General features: G+C 34.3%; 1 protein-coding gene across 15 annotated transcripts in view; it reads right to left on the reverse strand.

Annotated features, from left to right (window-relative positions):
* Positions 1 to 19,357, reverse strand: part of LOC146529726 (muscle calcium channel subunit alpha-1-like) — a 70,337-nt gene that overhangs the window by 35,907 nt on the left and 15,073 nt on the right. For all 15 annotated transcript variants that reach the window (XR_014879011.1, XM_085201806.1, XM_085201810.1 and 12 more), the window contains exon 2: positions 16,269 to 16,518. The gene's annotated coding sequence lies outside the window, so the exon portion shown is untranslated. The remainder of the gene's footprint in view (positions 1 to 16,268; positions 16,519 to 19,357) is intronic.

Below are 19,357 nucleotides of genomic sequence, written 5' to 3' on the forward strand. Positions count from 1 at the left end.
GTGACAAGGGCAGTGTTGTTTGTATTAGAGCGCGTACCTATACCTACATTACGCGTTTTGAAAGTGTTTGGTAACGCCTGTCTTAAGCATAAAGAAGTTGCTCAAGGTGTACAATAGGAGGAACCAGTCGTGGCCGCCCTCCGCCCTGAAGCTAGCTGTAGACGAGCTCTTGGCCTAGAACCAATTTACAAGACATTGCGTGATGAGTGGCAAAACCGCGCGTTGTCCTGTTACCAGAGCACGAAAATGAATAGAATTTATTTCTCCGCGTGGAAATCAAACCCACACTCGTCACGTTAACATAGTAACTACGGTGTACCTAAAGCTGCTCGTGCTCAACGATTGTTTATTTATTTTGTTTTTATATTATAACAGTTGCTGGTACTGCTAACGACTGAGTTGTGAGTTGTGACCCCCTTGAGACTTTGGCATATGGTATATCCCACTTTATTTATCAAATTAAAAATACTTTTTTTTGTTTCCAACGGATATATGACGAATCAACAATGTTATTTTAATTTTAAGCATTCTAGAGAACTCTTACTGTATGCAAGTTTAATGGATATGGATATTTAATTGACGATGTTCATGCAGAGTGGCATAAGACAAAAATTATGACTTGTGAAAAAATAAGAATTTAAGATGCTCAGCATATATTAAAATACTAGTGGATCCGGACGCGGCTACGCCTGCTTCAACTATAAGAATATTTATTAAATATATTCATTAAATTATTTTCAATTTTCAATAGAATTAGTAAGAAAATATAAGTTTAATAATCAAAAAGAATAATAAGTAGATACACATTATTAGAAAAAAATATCTGAGTTATTGAAATTAACCAACAAAAGGATTAAAAGTAACTAAAGGATAGATATTCTTAATATTAGAAAAAGTACCTAAAGTTTTCCTTGCGTGGGTACATAGATATCGACTCTACGAAATAACTAAACATTTCTCTTTATTAAGCAGGATAATTTTAGCGGGCAATATCAAATAAAATAAGAAGAGAACCAAAGGGTAGATTAAATTAATTATAAACAGCAAATAATTACATAAACATTTACAATAGTTCAAAAATGTATGAAAATTTATAAAACCGACAACGTCATCTGCCCGTTTGCGTCGGTCATACTGTCCCGCCCGTAGGCTAGGTCATTTCGAATCAGTGACATCTCCTTAATTATTTATTAGAATGTTACACAGTAAACTATAATTTCAATCTAGATAAAATGTTAATAGTGACTATTATATTTATTTTCATAAGGATGAATATCAAAATGTCGCGGTAACGGTTGCGTAGCGACGCGACGGTTGTTATTAACATGGCAGAATAAATTGCATGTCAAATTAGAAAGTACTTTAAAATATATTAGTATATATGTGTAATGTAATGTTATATAGCCTATAGCACTTCTGAACAATGCAGCTTTCATACAAAACAAAAACAATGAAAATCGGACCAGTATATCCAGAGATCTTAGCGTTGAAACAAACAAACAAACTCTTCCGCTTTATTATATTAGTATAGATTATTAGCCCATTTAAAACAAATGCTTCCTGGGCATATATAAATAATTACTTGCTAACTTCTGATGTGTGTGTTGCTTGGTCTGATAAACCTTTGATATTTATTCTAATATGTTTATTTTATATTTCAATTTGATTTTAATTATGAATATTTTAATTATCAAGACCTAAAAACTGAACCTATAATATTCACATTCATGACTAAGAAAGTCTACGAAGAAGTAACTACGAAGAAGTAGATGTATAAAAAACATTGAAATGTAATAATGTTTAAAAATTTTTTTTAGAGTTAGGTCACTTTGGAATTGTCTGTGCAAATTTCGTATTCGATATTGTATTTTATGATATTCACCACTTGTACACTTGGAGTGTCTGACACAACGTGGATGCTCTAACGAGGTTAAAAGATACTTATATTATAATACGTATATCGAGAATATAATATAATTATAAAATCTATTTTAAGGGCCATTGTAGAACAAGAGGTCAGTCATAGCATCTAGGAAGACACGCGCCACCGCGGCACAAGAGTGTGACAGCGACTGTAAACGCGATAGGTTGTGGCTTCGATTCCCACTCGGACAAATTAAATATTTAATATTTTAACGAAACGAAAACGTTAAGTTCCAAGCAATGCCTCCAGACCTAACACTAAGAGAAGACTAACTAATATAGCTTACTAGCGGTCCACTCGCGGCTTCGACTGCATACCACTTATATTACTTTTATTATGCTGCTTTTGTAAACAGATTGATACATACATGCAATCACCAGCACTACGTGGCTGTGTGATAGGACGTCACGGGTGCCGGGGCGCGGCGGGGTGGGGGCGCCCCCCGCGGGACGCGAGCCTAGGCTTGAGGCCGTAAACAGAGCGTTGAATTATTTTAATTACTCAAATACACGTCCAAATTACATGCTATAGAAGCCACTCATAAGTTTTCAATATATGTACATGTGAAATAAAAATGGTTAATTTTCAATTATTTTTAGTCACAAAAAGCCTTATTGTCACTTATTTATATGAGATAATAGATATGTGGTGTCGCGGACTTTACAGATCTAATAAAATTTAATATATTTGTCATAAAACATACAGACATATAATGTATGTGTGCAGCGCACATGCTTCAAGCAATTTAAAGCAATTCGTTATTTAAATCTAACTGAGACTTGCACCGTAACGTTATTTACTATAGCACTTCTGGAGAATGCAGCTTACATACAAAACAAAAGAAGTAAAGAAGTAGTAGAAAGTAAATCGGACCAGTAGATCCAGAGATCATAGCGTTTAAATAAACAAACAAATATATTCTTTCGCTTTATTATAATAGTACGACAGCACGAAGCTAATAAATATAACAACAAGTCCAAGTGGGCGAAGCCGCGGTCGCGTCTCTAGTATAGATATAAATAGATTATTTATAATAACATAGGTAGGTATATTTTGCCACTAAATCCATACAGCAACAAATGTTAGCGTACCGTTAACAAATAGCTGTATTAATCAACACTAAAATGACTAAACGTTAGCGGAACACGCCATTAGTCCCACGGCTCCTATCAATCATTGGATGTGACTAATATTTGAGAATTGGGGCAATACGAGCTTTTCCATATATGTATGGAAGAAATTGCTAAAATAATTAATAGCTCAAAGGTTTTTATTAGGGCTTTTTCTTTAATTTCTTGTGAGTAATATTTAATTAAATTGTATTATTTGTTTGTTTGTGACTCAATATGACACTCTGTTCTCCGCACGCAGCTCAATGAAGGAGTCACCAATTTAGCCAAACATCCATTCAAGTAGAAGGTTGGCAGAACAGTGAATTCGAAAACTTGATTAGTAACCATTAAATGAGCTTTAATATTTAATTAATAAATAACGTTTTACCATTAATTTGTGTAAATATTTATTGCGTAATACATAAATATATAAAGTATAAGCAATGATGGTGATGTCGACGTCCTTCTATATATTACATAGAATAAGCCGATAATCCATATAACTTAATAGTAAAAGTTACTAATACCAAGTCTTGACGGATTATTCTACTTCTCATAGAAGTAACTACGATATTAACACATACATCTTTTCACTGGGTAATTATATTGCCAATTTATTTTTACCACTGGAATGGATTTTCCATTAAAAAGGAAAGAGAGCGTGAGTGAAGGCTCTTAATTTAACTACAGATATTTTAAGCCTCGCGCTATATCCAGCACATAGCAGGGTACACATACGGAAGCTGAGAATCTAGTGTTAAGACAATCCAGTCTTGTTCAGTTCTGTGACTCCGTTTCCCACTTTTCATTCTGAATGCAATGCGTGTTGAATGGCGGTATTCAACGCCGTGCTTTGCATCTCCTCGAGAGCGACAAAATGAAAATAAAAAATATTTCATTTCCTTGAGTGGGAATCGAACACATAACCTGTTGCACAATGTTACAGTAGTAAGTTAACAGCGTCAACAGGCACCCGCACCACGACTGGCCTCAAGCTACACATATATTAGAAGGACCAGAGTGATAATGAACAAGGCCTGCCGTAATTTACATTTATATTTTTCAAAGAAAATAAATGTACTTTTATATTATATAGTAACTTTAAGCGATTTTCTCGTTTCGCATAAAATAAGAGAGATAGCCTATAAGTGGCGGAACTTAACGCCAATTACATACCTACTAATATTATATAGTCCTCTCATACATAATTAAATAATAACTTCATCACTGTCTATTTCTGACATGGTTAAATTAGGCGGGTCAACGATTGCTGAAACTTTAATCATCCGTCGCGTGTTAAGGGCTCATTTGCATGCCACATTTACGCGCTATGGGAGCGTATTTAGTGTAAGTAGTGTTTGTAAGCGTGGAAAGGAACGTTGTGAACGGTGTTTCGTAATTTCTTTGTTTTTTTTTAGTTTTACGATAGTTGTTAAAATTCAATTTTGCATTATTAATTTGCGTTTCTTTTTTAATATTGATTGTCATCTAAAAATTTTGCATACTCTGTGATCATATTTGTAAATTTTGTTTAATAAAATAGACAAGAAATATAATTTTGTCAATAAAACGAAATGAAAACTTTTAACTTGTAGTGACCTTGTATTGATATTAATTTATTACTATCTAAAATCATTGTATTATCTTACTTGAAAGTATAGTAATATTATCATACTTAATAGATATGTATAAAATACAAAATACTAAAATCCATACTAATAAACATACAGTAAATTAAAATTAATGAAATTATTACTCCGCTTGACCTATTTTTTGTGTATTTGGCTGAATGCGGTTAAGTCCACGTCACGTAAAAATACATACGGATCGTGATAAATGATGCAATGTCACCTTTTGGCGGGAAACATGTGCCGCTTCTTCATAAACGTCACTTTTGATTTATGTTAATATTAAATTCAATTATTTTATGTAATAAACATTTTTAACACGCTTTTATTAGATGCACTTGTCCTTCCTTTTTTTTACAAAAGAAAACTTAATGAAATTAAAATTAAAACCTAATATATATTTTTTTTTAATTTACAGTTGTTTTTTGTTAAATTATTAACATTAATTTGGACAAGAGCGAGTATGGATTTACTTATGAACAGTGATCGCTTTCGCGTACTTCTCCAGAAATAAGACCAAACCAGACCTTTTCGTCATAAAAAAGTGAATCATTCTTGAAGTATTTCATTCATTCATTTCAATTTGTAAACATTTACATTGTAATGCCAGTTGCGATAACAGCCTAAAATATAATTACTATGTGTTTATTTCATAATATCCTTTTTAGTTTTCACAGTTTAATTTACCATTTTATTTTCTTCAATGTCTATGATCGTTAAAATTTACAATAGATGCAGGATGAACAAAGCAACGCAACTCCGTTTTCCATTTTTGAACCAATGTACAGTAAAAATCTAAAAAGTAGGTACATATATATAAAATTGTCGTATAGCAGGTTAGAGAGGGATTTCTATGCTTCTGTGTATCTCGCATATAGCAAGGTAGTCACAGAGACCCTAATGTTAAGAGTTAATACACTCCATTTCGCATTTTCTGCGCCAATCAAAAAAAATCTGGGACAAATTCCATGCAGACAAAGTCACGGATCGAAATTAGTCCATTTCAATATTATGATGACTAAATGAACGGATATATTCAAACACGCCCACAAAGTTCCGCGGGATTCCGACATTCCGTGTCCGCGTTACATTCATTGTTTACTTTGGCAATACAAATCGCGATATTAATAAAACAAACTTAATTTTTCCCATTGTGTAGTGGTTGGGTTTCTGGTTCATGTGGTGGGTTCGAATGTCGTTAGAGGGATTTTTTATTACAGACTTGTACTTTATTTACCAGAAATATTTGTGTGTGAAATTTTAAAAGCTCTATTTGAAGTTAATTAATCAATAGTGATGTTAATCTGAAACGACCGTCGCAAGGAAATTGCGGTTTAGAAATAGATAGACTCCGGGGAGGCACGAACACTCCTGCCCCCCCATTCCCAGGACGCAATATCGTATGATATAAGCGCCATAAAGCAAGACCAAAAAATGGATACGATAACAAAGAACTTGTCAAACAACACGAGTTCAAATTTCATATAATTTTAGGATCTCTTGAAAATGCTTATTTGAGCTTACTTCCCGGGCGACCTTATTTACCCTGTCCATGTTAGACCCTCGTTTCTGTCAATACAATATAATTTTGTATTTTTTCATTTGTAATGAAAACAAATAAAAAAATATTTTTAGGTGTAATATGCTTTCTTTGAATTTGAGTTATAAAATAAGTAAAAATATTTTTAATAATCAAAAATAGTCTATATTTTTAATAATCAAAAATAGTCTAATTCGAGAAATACTTTTTATACTAACGTTTTATCATCTTGAAAGGTTTCAATCTCAAAAGGAAAAATATTTTTTTCGATATGAGGTAGGTACGTTATATATAAGGTACTACTTACGTTAGGCTGTATCAATATTATAGATTTTGAAAATCATTTTGAATTAAATTATGTTCATTTTGTAAGCATTTCCACCAGAGGCTGTTGTGGTTCCTTGGTGGTTGTGGCCGTTGCGCCTAATTCGATTCCCAGTCGTGACAATCAAATATAATATTTTAATTCCTTAATTTGGTAACTAAACAAAGGGTATCGTTGGCTCGACAATTCGGCGGTGGAGAACTGAATGTCTTACTGGAAACGGAAGACATTATGTTTCCATTAAGACATTCCGTTAAGACATTAACACTAGGTGAAGCTAAAAAAAGTACCTACTACGCTATTCTAATGTATAATCTGTTAAACAAGAATATACATATACTTAAAGAAACAAATTAAAAACAAAATCTCTAATGCCTCTCACGTGGGTGAAAGTAGTAGTTGATAGATAAAAATCGCATATCAATGCCACTGACTCACTCTCCCATTGTGAAGCTGCACCCACGTACACTCAGTAACGTTAACTATCTGTGACGCATTTGTAGTGATAGTCCATTTTTTTGCATCGTAGATTTAAAAATGGATTTCTATAAAATCTAGATTAAATAGTAAGCCATCAGTTACCACTTTCCGTTTTCTATTTCAAAAATAATCATCTTCAAAAATGGCTGTCGTGCTTGACACTTCCAACTTCGAAATATTCTTGTTCATGTTTGTAAATGTTCGTGGAATGAACGTAAAGCTACCACCAGCACGGAAGGTGGTCCTGCTGAGGGAGCCGGCAACGAACTCAACAGTTGCTCTTTTCAATGTCGATGTTTCAATCTAATTATTACAAATACTGTTTTTACAGATATTTGAAATTTGGAATAGATTAGAAAGTTCTTTTTGGAACGCCATAAATAAAGAACAACAACAATAGTAGAAAGTTCTGTCAGAAAGTTTCGTCAATGTTCACGAATCCTTTGGCTCCCGTAGCCTTGGCTAGCAAGGGTGGAGGGGGAGCACCGTGAGGTTTTAGTGGGTACGAAAGAAAGGCTAAATAATCTCGAGAAATTATGAGAATCTCATTCATAGAATTCAGTACTGTAGGATCGTGGTTGTTTAACTAGTTGATGCTTGTGGTTGTCTTAAACTAACGCTGTCAGACTCGAAAGTGGGAAATATAAATATTTATGAATGCCTTGCGGTTTTGTATTTAAAATATAACGTTCTCATGAAGTAATTGACTAACCGTAGTCCTTAGTTTAACGCAATTTAGTCAACCTATAATGACTTCTATACGAACGTAAAGTAGAGGTAGCTATACGTATATCGGTATGAATGTTTTATATATATTGCCGTAGAATTTTGTCATTATCCTTGTTGTTCCCTAACTTATCTTATCAAACTTCATTCATTCAAATATTAGCGAATGTGAAAATTAATTTCAATAAAATGATGCTTCTCAATTAATTTCCTGAACGAACTTACAATTGTGTCAACAAACCGGCTCTGGTTACAAAGACTTTAATTAAAGAAAACTTTGGTAAATATCTGGAGCTTTGAAGTTTAATGCGTCACTGTAGGTGTAGTCGGGGTTGTTTACGTGACGTACGAGTATATACATAAGACAAAAGATTTCGGTTGATCAAAAGAATAGAATCCTAATTGTCGAAAATAAAAGTTACCTGGTCTAAAAATTGATTTACTTCTTTGAGTGGTGCGCCGGCACAGCTGTATAGCAGGGTAGGGAGAGGGAATCTAACGTTAAGACACTCCGCTCTCTATACAGTGTTGTGTGGAGGAAATCAACACTGCATTTTGGTTGTTACCAGAGCGAGCAAATGCAAATTATTCATTCCTCCGAATGGGAATGGAACCACAACCGTTCACAGTCAGGGAATGCACCATTAAGGTTCAGACATTGAATCTATTAATAAACTACTATATATTTAAGGAAAATTTAAAATGTAGTACAAACATTTCATATTTAATAGGTAAGAAATGAAAATATATTTGTATAGTTTCAAAGAATAACAACCAATTTGCTTGCTTTTAAACATAAAAATATCGTGATTCATTTAATCAATGTGTGTGTGCTATTAACATTCTTTTAGTCGGTTTATCGGCACCGGGGGATGTCCAAATATACACTTTGTAAAATATACGAGATATGAATCATTATATGAATATTATAAACACGTGTTTCTCATCAAATCAGGTTGATGAGGATGATCAGAGGAGGATGATCTTTAAGTGTTTTATACCATATTTTTACGACATGGTTAGTTAGACTTAAGAAAACATGATTTATGAAATTATATTTTTTTAGCTTCAGGATATATCTCGTATTTAGCAGCAACCTCGTATTAAAGCACTTAGTTCTTCACTTCCCATACACCAAGACATTGCGTGTTGAATGGCGGAACTCAATGCCTTGATTTTTTTTCTTACCAGAGCAAGAAGAAGAAAAATAACAATTCCTTCGAGTGGGAATCAAATCCAGGGTGCCAGGAGTAGGATCAAGTAAATTATTTATTCTTTTATTTCACAAAATGAAATCGCTCTGATTATTGTAAATGATGTCTAGACTTGGACATTTTGCACTCTCTATCCAATCTGCACTGTAATTGTTAAGATTTGCTAAATATTACATTGTGCATCTCATTTATTTTTAGTTTCTTTGTAATTTCATGAAACAATCTTGAATTTTTCCATTTTTCAATTTTCGACTCGGTGATGACTCTAGTGACGGACCTAGTGTCCATACATTCTGTCCTTTGTTTTGCGTCCGTATTCGAGACATTTCTTGTAGACTAGTATCAATTTTAATAAATATAAATTTTAGATACAATAGTAATTTTCCCGACATTATACACTACCATTAATTAAAAAATATAGTTAGAGTTACTCTAACATTACTTTGTTTAAACTTCTGTCACTTTGTGTGTTTTGCGCTAAGATATAATTTGTAATGTTCTTTTGCTGACAACCATTCTAAATTGGGCTTAGGACTATGAATAAAACATAATTGTTTATGCATATGATACAGAGGTTGATTGATTGTTTATTTTATGGCTTTTAGGCGTGCCAGTAGAGCACGGTTTACTTCACCAATGGCACGTAGAATGAAGAAATACAGAAAATAATAAAAAAGGATTACCGATTAAATGTCTCCTTCTTGTGTTCTCCATACAACGTGACCTTGGCGAAGTGATTGGTACTCAACTGGTACGTTCGAACCGCCATAAATTAAGAGCTGAACTTAAAAATCCGTTTTATTATTAAAGACAAAGTAAGCTGGAACCTATAGTCTTGGGAACTTTATAACAAAGTATTTTTCAACTAATTAGTGAGTACCATCGAGGGGGGTCAAGAGGGGAGATCATCAGCGTGATAGAACTTGAGCCTACATCAAACACGTTTCAAGACTCAAAATAACGCTAAATTCACATTTTTTTTGCAATTTTTTGCTTTTTGTCTTAGATAGTGATATAAAAGTTTTAGTATTTTAGGAGTTGTTTTTGTATTGTTAAGATGATAATTCCAATAGATTTTGTAAATTTTGAATGAAGTAGCGGAAGCAGCACTTAAATATGTTCACAGCTGAAATATGTTATACTTTTTTTCCGTATAGCTGGGTAGGGGTAGGGGATTTTAGTGTGAAATATCCCCCACGTACCCCCTAATTTTCGAGACGTTGAGTGATGGAACAGAACGGAGTGTTTTGTCTACCAGAGCTGGAAAATTTCTTATTAACATCTACTAAATGTGTTTCCTAAATTCTAGAAGAAGAACCCAGCACCTACGCTATTTATTATAAGTACCCATATTCCTCTTTACTAAAATGTTCTACTACACGTACACAGAGCTATTTATAATGTAATTAAATAAATGTATATCACATAAACTAATAAAGTGTGTAATTTCGCGATTCCGACTCTTCCAGTCATAATATTTATGCAATGATTCGTTTAAGACTCGGTCTGTGCTAACAAAATTAGATCACTCATATTTTTTTCTTAATTCAAAGTGGAATGTCAGATATTTGAGGTCGTTATTCATATTCAAATTCAAAATATTCTTTATTCAAATAAACTTATTATAAGCACTTTTGAATCGTCGAATGAACGAACATATGAACAAAAAGCTACCACCGGTTCGGAAGGCAGTTCTGCTGAGAAGAGCCGGCAAGAAACACAACAGTTGCTCTTATCAAAGTCAATAATATACTTATTTTAATTATTAAATTTGCTGGCAGCTATCCCGCATTACATTCAATTCTAATAGATTAATTCCAAACATGTCTATCCTCTAAATATTATTATTAATATTAGAGAGATAATCTACTTTTCGGAGATATTGCGTGTTGAGTGGCGGAATTCAATCCATTCTTTGTCGTCTTAGCAGACCATAGAAATAAAAGGATAATATTTCCTCGAGTGAAGATTGAACCCGCTTCCTCAACGGGTTGACATCTGGATACTGTGCCGCTGCGCCATGACTATCTTTTAAATATTATACTTAACATCCAATTCCAAAAACGTCACATACATACATACAGGTCAAACTGATAACTTTATTTTCTTGAAATCGGTTAAAAATATAAAAAAGAACAACCGACTATACAATGCGCTAACGTGCGTTGTAATTCGAACCGTTTTAAATCAAGTCATACGCCATTAGCCAACGCGCTGCTGCCTGCACTCTAGTGTGGCCTACTTTACCTACTATTGCTATAGTCTAGAACTGTGCTTTATAGTTCGGGAGATGAATTATGAAGTAAATGACTTAGGAAATTCCTTATGGCTCATTTGTAACACACCGGCTTATAGACAATGGTTGTGAGATCGAATTCCACTTGGTGTTTAATAAATTTTGATAACGGAGTGTTTGAACACTAGGTTCCCTCTGCTGCTGCTATATGCGGGATACCGCGTGAAGCTAACACTAATTTATTTACTTGTCGTTATTAAATAAAATACTATTGCTTATTAAAGTGGCCATTAGTTAAATAAATATTTAAGTTGTCCAATTATTGAACCTATCAACAAATCTACTCAGTATTCAGTGTATTTTAAATTAAAATCTCTTCATCGGATTATAGCCATTATAAAAAAAATATTTATGATTGTGTCCTTTGATTCATGATATAACCAACGAAGCGAAAAGTTTCATTTAAATAGATATTGTATATTTAAAACAATCACAGCTAAACTGGCCGTCGCGGCACAGTATCTGACTGTAAGCGAAATTGTTATGAGTTGGATTCCTAGGACTCGAAACTCACCGTCGCGTTTTGCCCCGTTACCAGATATCTTCTATATATATAAAATCGAAAGGTCACTCACTCATCACGAAATCTCAGAAACTACAAGTGCTAGGAATCTCAAATTTTGCATAGGAGTTACTTATAGGACGTAGGTGCTCGCTAAGACGAGAATTTGCAATATTCGACTTCTAAGGGGTTGTTTTTGAGGTTGAAAGTTTATATGAAACTTCGTTACTACAAATGCTATGAGTCTCAAATTTTGTATAGACATCACTAGGACGTAGTCATGGAGACAGAAATTAATAATAACGGGCCGCTAGTAGGAAATAAAAATATTAAATTCTAAATGACATCTGAAACTAAAAAACACACTCGTGATTTGAACTGACTACTGTAGTAATAAAACAGATACAATCGTTAAACAACAGGCAAATGGAACATTAGCTTCTGATATGAAATTCAACGACGTTTAGCACGCAATGCTTGCTGTTGTGGTTTGTCTACAATAATATACCTACATACATATTTGTTGATAGAGCCAAAGTGATGTAGAAGAAATGTTTGTCTGTACAAGTGATGTTACGTCATGTTGTAGGTTCGATTCCCACTGGAGGAATGAATTATATTAGTTTTCTCGCTCTGGTAACAACATGCCATAGCACGGCGTTGAGTTCTGCCACTCAACATTCAATTTAAAAGCTTTACGCTACAGCTCGCTGCGCTACGATGGCCTCTGTAATCTTATTAATATATTATAATGCATTATCCAATAATACATGTTGTTTACGTTTTATACTTAAATGGTTATGCAAATGTGAACGTTCATATCATCATATTGGAGTTTGTTGCGACCCAGTAGTAGGCAAGCGAAGATACAGAGGGCTTGATTCCGATTTGGGAGATCATTTATATAACATTTATGGTAAATAGAATTGTAGGTAGTGTAAAATATGTTTAAAAAATTTCTAGCTCCATAAAATGGGTCGTTGGGAAAAAAAGATTAGCAGACCAGGAATTATATTATACTAAAAAATATCGCTATGGATCATTGCGTTGAGTCAGGCATTACATCAGGCACCAACTGTACTAAATGTCAAGAGATCCCTAACATTTTATATACAACTTTTACAACAACCACCCACTCTATAATATTAATGTCGTTAATCGTTATTAATAAAATTCATTAAAATTACGACTTTTTTTATTATTACGTAACAACGTCCTGTAATATAGTCTCCCTCGATAAAGGAACTATCCAAGACAAAAAGGATGTTCTAATTCAAACCAATAGTTTCTGAGATTAGCTTATTCAAACAAGCCAAATCTTCAATTTTACAAAATTCGTGTACATACATATATCTATAAGAACATACGTACATCTATCGGTAATGATTAGAATTATTAATAACTAGCGACCCCCTTGCGGCTTCGCCCGCTTTTACTACTGGATTATTCATATAATGTATGTTTGCAAAGCACTTAAGATAATGTGAAAATTAATTAAACTCTAATGCAACCCGCATTTTAGTAGTTTCAATAAGGATTTTCCAATTGTTTTACACAGCAAGGATTTTTTAGTAGGTACCGTAATTTTAAATCTGTGCTACTAATCTTTTCAAGTACTTGTGAAAATATTTTTAAATGACTATTTTTAGATAGTTAAATGACTATTTTTAAACGGAAGAAATTATAAACAAAAGCCTACCTACTAATAACTACTACAAAAATATGAAACCAAATATATCGCGCTGAAATAATACATTCAACTCCAATTATCCAATACGTGCAAACGCATCTAAATCTTCGTTGCTATGACTCTATAGCGGGCGGGTTTTTTTTTCGAGCTTATGGTTAATGCTGAAGAGGGTATTCTGTCCCTGATGAAAAGCAAGCACTACGTGGCTGCCTGACTGCTCATGACGCGCTTGTATAAGCAAAACGTGGCGGGGCGCGTTTCGCAGCAATGATTTTTTGATATTGTAACAATTTCTAAAGTACTTATTAAAATGAAAAAACAGTAAAAGACAGTTTTGATCTACCTTAAATGGCCAACGTAACTAATATACTTATTTATATGCTGAGAGTAAGGGATAAGTAAAACTTGAGTCGGCACAGCTGATGTGTCAACGGCGCGATGTGTCAACAATTAAATGCGTTTTTCTCTAATACTATTCGCAATTTCGAAATAGTGTAAAAAGCAAATTTTATCTTCGTTTAACGTAGAAAATTAATAAAGTATTTAAAAGGATAAGGATTAATACCATTATGGAAAAATATCCCTCACAATAAAAAATATCTTGAAATTACTATTTTTAGACAGAAATATGATCACTACACGTTATCCTTAAAAGATAAAAATATGCTCTCGCGGACTTTTTTGTAGATCTTATTAAGAGGAACAATACTCCAGTACATTATTTTCATGTAGTACTTACTATTACAGCAGCGCATGCGCGAAAGTGTCTCAACGGGTAGAACTTTAGACACATTTATCGTATTTATGTTAATTTACATAAGAATGTACAAATAATAAACTATATATAAACCTTCCCTGAAAAATACTCGACCTAATGGTGAAAACCGCATAAAAATCCGTTGGGTGGTTTAGAAGAAGAAGAGTTAGAAAGTTCAGACAGACACGAAAAGCGACTTTGTTTTATAAGATATAGGATTCCAACGCAACAATTTATCAAAAGCACGCGCGAATTAACAAATATAGTATAGAAATTATAATATAATGATAATATTATATTCCTTAACTAACGTAGACAAGGGCAACTTTGATCGAAGACTATCTTAATCGTCCAGCCTTTAGAGCGTCTCTAATAAGAACCGCATGACCTTTACGCGCTCTGCTGAGCATTTATAGCTGCTGTGACCTAATGGTCAGTTGGGGCTGGAAAGGAATTATAGTTTTGATTTCTTAAGCACTTACTTCTTTTATTGTTTTTTAATCGACTTCATTAGGTTTCCGTAAATTAATATCAAATGTTCAAGTCTTGTTAGTTATGAAATTTGTGTTATTACTGTAAAGTTGCATCTAAATTCTTTAGAGGTTTTTGCGTGAAAGTGTATTTTTTTGGTTTACACTGTACTCCTCACATAGCAGAGTAGGCAGAGGGAACCTGGAAAGCACACGCTAATATACTTCCTTTTCCCACTTTCCGCCAAATTCTGGAGGCATTACGTATTGAGGGGACTGACGCCACGCTTTTGCTACGTTACCAGAGCGAGAAAATGAAAATATTAAATATTTGATTTTTTTCAAGTGGGAAGCGTACCGACAAGTAAAATAAAATAATTAAATAAAATAAGATATATTTATAATAAATACCTGTACAATTTCTTATAAGTATATTTCCCTTTGAACCTCTCTAACTGAGCTCGACAATCAGGCGGACTTTATCTAAAGAAAGACATCTAAGGACAATTAACTTCAAGCAGGGTTGACATATTATTTTGTTATCGGAATATCTCGTTCGTATAATTACTTTATACGGCTATCCTCAGTTCCACATAAAGTATGGGTCCGAATGCTTGGTTGTGGGTCAGGACACTAAAACTACCAAGACCAAACATTGTCATATTTTATAGGTAAATAAGAAAAGGTTTTGAGTTAGATTCCCATTCGAAGAAATGAAATATTTGATATTTTCACTTTGTCGCTCTTGTAACGAGTTTGATTCCGCCTCTCAACGCGAAATGCTGTATGTGACCATGTGACCATATGCACGGGAATGGCCATGGAATGTTTTAACACTAGGTTCCCAGGTTCATTAAAAAAAATAAAACAGATTGGTTGGACACACTAATATCTACTAGTTCAGATTGAAAAATTATTTGCGTTGGATCGTCCATTTATCAAAGAAGGCTATATTACATTACGTTAACCGTTTCGTTGGAACCCACTGTAAAGCGCTACACACCGTGATCGTTATTTTTGTGTGTCTCAGCTCTTACTTGCAAAACGCGGCGTCGAGTTCCGCCATTTAATTCGCAATGCCTCCTGAATTGGGCGCAAAGTGGAACGGAAGTGTCTCATTGGAAATAGAGTGTCTTAATATTAAATTCCTAGGTTCTCTCTGCCTACCCTGCTATGGGCGGGGTACAGCGTAAGGCTAAAAACTTTCTTATTTATATAAATTTCACTATAATATGACCAAAGTTCCTAGTAAAAAAGCTACTTATTTGTAACCAACACTTTCATATTTAACGAAGACTCCGCTGGATGTAAAAAGTTAAAAATCGTGCGGGTTCCCTGAGGGTTGCGCAGGTGCACTCAAAGAGGATTTACTCAAACTCCTCTGGGAAAGGAAATAAAAATTTAACGTTTTATGTCATGTAGACTCAATGACGTAAAACATAAAACCTCGAATACTCCCGTTCCCATACGATAAATATTCCCGTTCCCTTACGATACTGTTCCCGTTTCGGTTCCCATAAGACAAAGATGCAACGGGATACTCGTAACAATGTAACTTGCGGTCGATCATTGTAAATAGTGAAAGTAAATAAAAAAATGCTCACCTATGTAAATTACTTCTTCTCAGCCGGAGAAACAAACTCGTTGCCAGTATCAATTCCATACGCCCACCACACTTCACTACGTTACAATCACAAGTACGGTCTATCTATTTTTAAAAAAATATTTTAAATTATACTAAATTTTGTTTGTATTTCCTTAAGAGTCTTATTACTTATTAAAAATATGAAATTTAAATTATATTTTTACAATTAGTACGGCTATTTTGTTTGAAGGTTTCCTTGGTTTGGTCCCCTGTAACAAAAAAACATGTATTAAATATATTTTTTTAATTAATATTTAATCTGCCGTACGGTAAAAGGTGTCTTTATATATGTTCTGAGATGGCCCCATTTTCGAGACATTGCGTTTTGAGTGGAACTATGGAACCATGAATCCAACCATGGAACTTAATGCCACGCTTTAGCTTACCAGAACAGGTAAATGAAGCTCCAACCAGAAACCACAGCACTTACTGTCACATGCTGTTCTAATATACTGAAAACAAACAATCAGGTCATTCCTAGATAAATTAAAATTTCAGTTAGATAAACTAATAAGGATCAAAACATTCTCCACCTTTCTAATATCAAACAGACAATACAATAATAGACTGAACAAATGCAACACAACTAACTGCCAGCATGACCTACATGTGGGAGACGCTAAAATAGATATTACTAACATTTGCTATCATTTGCTAATTAAAATATTTATTGTTCTGTTTTATAACAGCCTGTATCATTTTTAAATTTTCATTCTTTAATTTTTTTGTAGCAAGTAGACAAATAAATTAGAAATCATTTTGTTCTTTACGTTTTTTTACAAAGAGCCACTAGCGGCGTTAGGGTAGGGCGAGGCTGGGCGACCGCCCAGGGGCGCCGGATAAAAAGGGCGCCGTAGACGCTCGTTTAGGGCGCTTTACGCAAAGATGTATTGGGTATTTGCTGCCCGGTGTGGCTTAGGGGACTTGATGTCCTTTAAAATGGTCTAAGATCTAAAAAAAAACAAAGTCATCGTCGCCTTTGATATCTAAAAAAAAAAAACAAAGTGATCTTAACAACTTTGAAAATAAAATTGCAGAAAACATAGACTTTGAATGCCTAATAAAAGAGTTCGCAGATAGAAAGGCTAGAAGAAGTGAAATTTTATTAGTTTTTGTCATTATTTATAACACCCAACAAATCAATAGATTTTGGGGGAAGACTCTTGAGCAAGAAGAAGAAAGTTCAACATGAAACCCATATACAATTTTAGAATCAATTCCTGATTGAACCCTTTTAACAGGAAAAGAATATTCTTAAAAATAATAGTTAGGGTTGATTTGTACGCAGACAAAGTAGGAGCGACTTCTCGGTCTATCTAGAACTATCATCATCAATTTATTTCTAGAATATATTTTTAAGGCGGCACTATAATATCTAGTATATTTTCGAATTGGGTGTCGCTAAAGAATGGACCTCTATAACTACCAGTGGAGGTAAGCGTTACCGCGTGTTTAAAGGACCCTTTACATGTGTGTCGTAAATCTCAAGCATTGCTTTGACTCGACACACTGCACCGCGATAGTTAATAATCGCAAGATAGCATCGCTTGAGGAGTGTAAGAATTTCGAGAAAATCTCCCCTGGGATTAAACTATATATTTAAAAATTTCATTTGCCTCGCTCTGGTGCAAAGTGCGATGTTGGGTCACTCAACGCGCAATGCCTTTAGAGTTCGGCGGAAAGTGGGAAACGAAAGTATCTTAATGAGAACGGAGTGTCTTACCACTACGGTGCCCTTGCCTCCGTTGCTATGTACGGGATACAGCGTGAAGAAACCCCGGATTTTTTATACGGAAATTTTACGTATACGCCTTAAGCTCCACCCAAACAAAGACCGGGCGAGGGCGAAAAGATCAAGCCATGTATCTTGAAACATGCTAACAAAACTACAAATGTAGTGACAATTCAGGAACTATAAGAAGCAATTGAGTGCGCAAATAGGTCGGCACTCCGCACTCGGCACTCCGGGGCTGGAGGTCGCCGTCTGCACGAGCGCGAGTCTATACTGTAAGCACATATAAAAAAATATTATATCATTGATTGTTTCTGTATCCCGCACATGGTAGGGCTGGCAGGGAGGCACTCGTTGTCGTTCATTAAACATTGTTAGGATGTGATTATTAACGGTGATTGGAGTCCCAATGACATTAGCGGTGATCGTGTGAAAGCCGAAATTCAATTCACGCGTACAATTTGTATGTCAAATTGCTTGGTGTGATGTTGTAACCTTTTTACCTTTATGCGTTGATTAGTTAATTAATTTCGAAGGTTTTGTCACTATTTATTTTTGTTTACGCATTTTTAATGTTCTCAAACTTGTAAAGTGTTTTCATAATTTTCATCACTCAATTGTCCATATGTATGTATAGATTTATTAAAACATTGTGGGTGTTGTGGACAGGGGCACAAGCGTTAATATGAGAGTTGTGAGTTTTAATTCTCACTCGGAGGAAGGAAGTATTTTCATTTCCCTGCTCTGGTAACGAGGAGAAGTGCGGTGCTGAGTTCCGCCGAAAGCCTTAGCCCAGCTTTATACAAAGTCTTAATGAGAAGGTAGTTTTTTAACACTAGATCCCCAGGTTACCTTTGTCTACCCTGCTATGTGCGGGGGTGCGGGGGGTTACAGCATGAAGCTAAATCGTTTAAAAAATAATAAGCATTGAAACTTTGTAACATTAATTTGAAAAGTAGGCTAACGAGAGATGTAACGACCTGACGATTAGTATCTTTGAGTTGAAGCTTTTAAGAGAAGTTCACAATGTTCGCAATTTCCATAGCGAAAATATAGTGAGCTTGAGAAACTTTAACCCAATTTGAGGCCGTCGACGTTGAAAAGCCTCCTTATATCATGCTAGTTACTGCCCGCGACATCGTCTGCGTGGACTATACGACTTTTATAATTATGGGAACCTACGGGGCATTTATTCCTCGATTTACCAACTTATAATAAATAACAATATATAAATATAAATAATATAATAATTAAATTTCAATGCTAAGGTGTAACTAATGTTAACATTTTTAAATGTTAAAATAACTAAATGCTAA

Source organism: Heliconius melpomene, chromosome 18 (assembly GCF_056956725.1).
Source record: "Heliconius melpomene rosina isolate 202511_hmr_F chromosome 18, ASM5695672v1, whole genome shotgun sequence".
NCBI lineage: Eukaryota > Metazoa > Arthropoda > Insecta > Lepidoptera > Nymphalidae > Heliconius > Heliconius melpomene.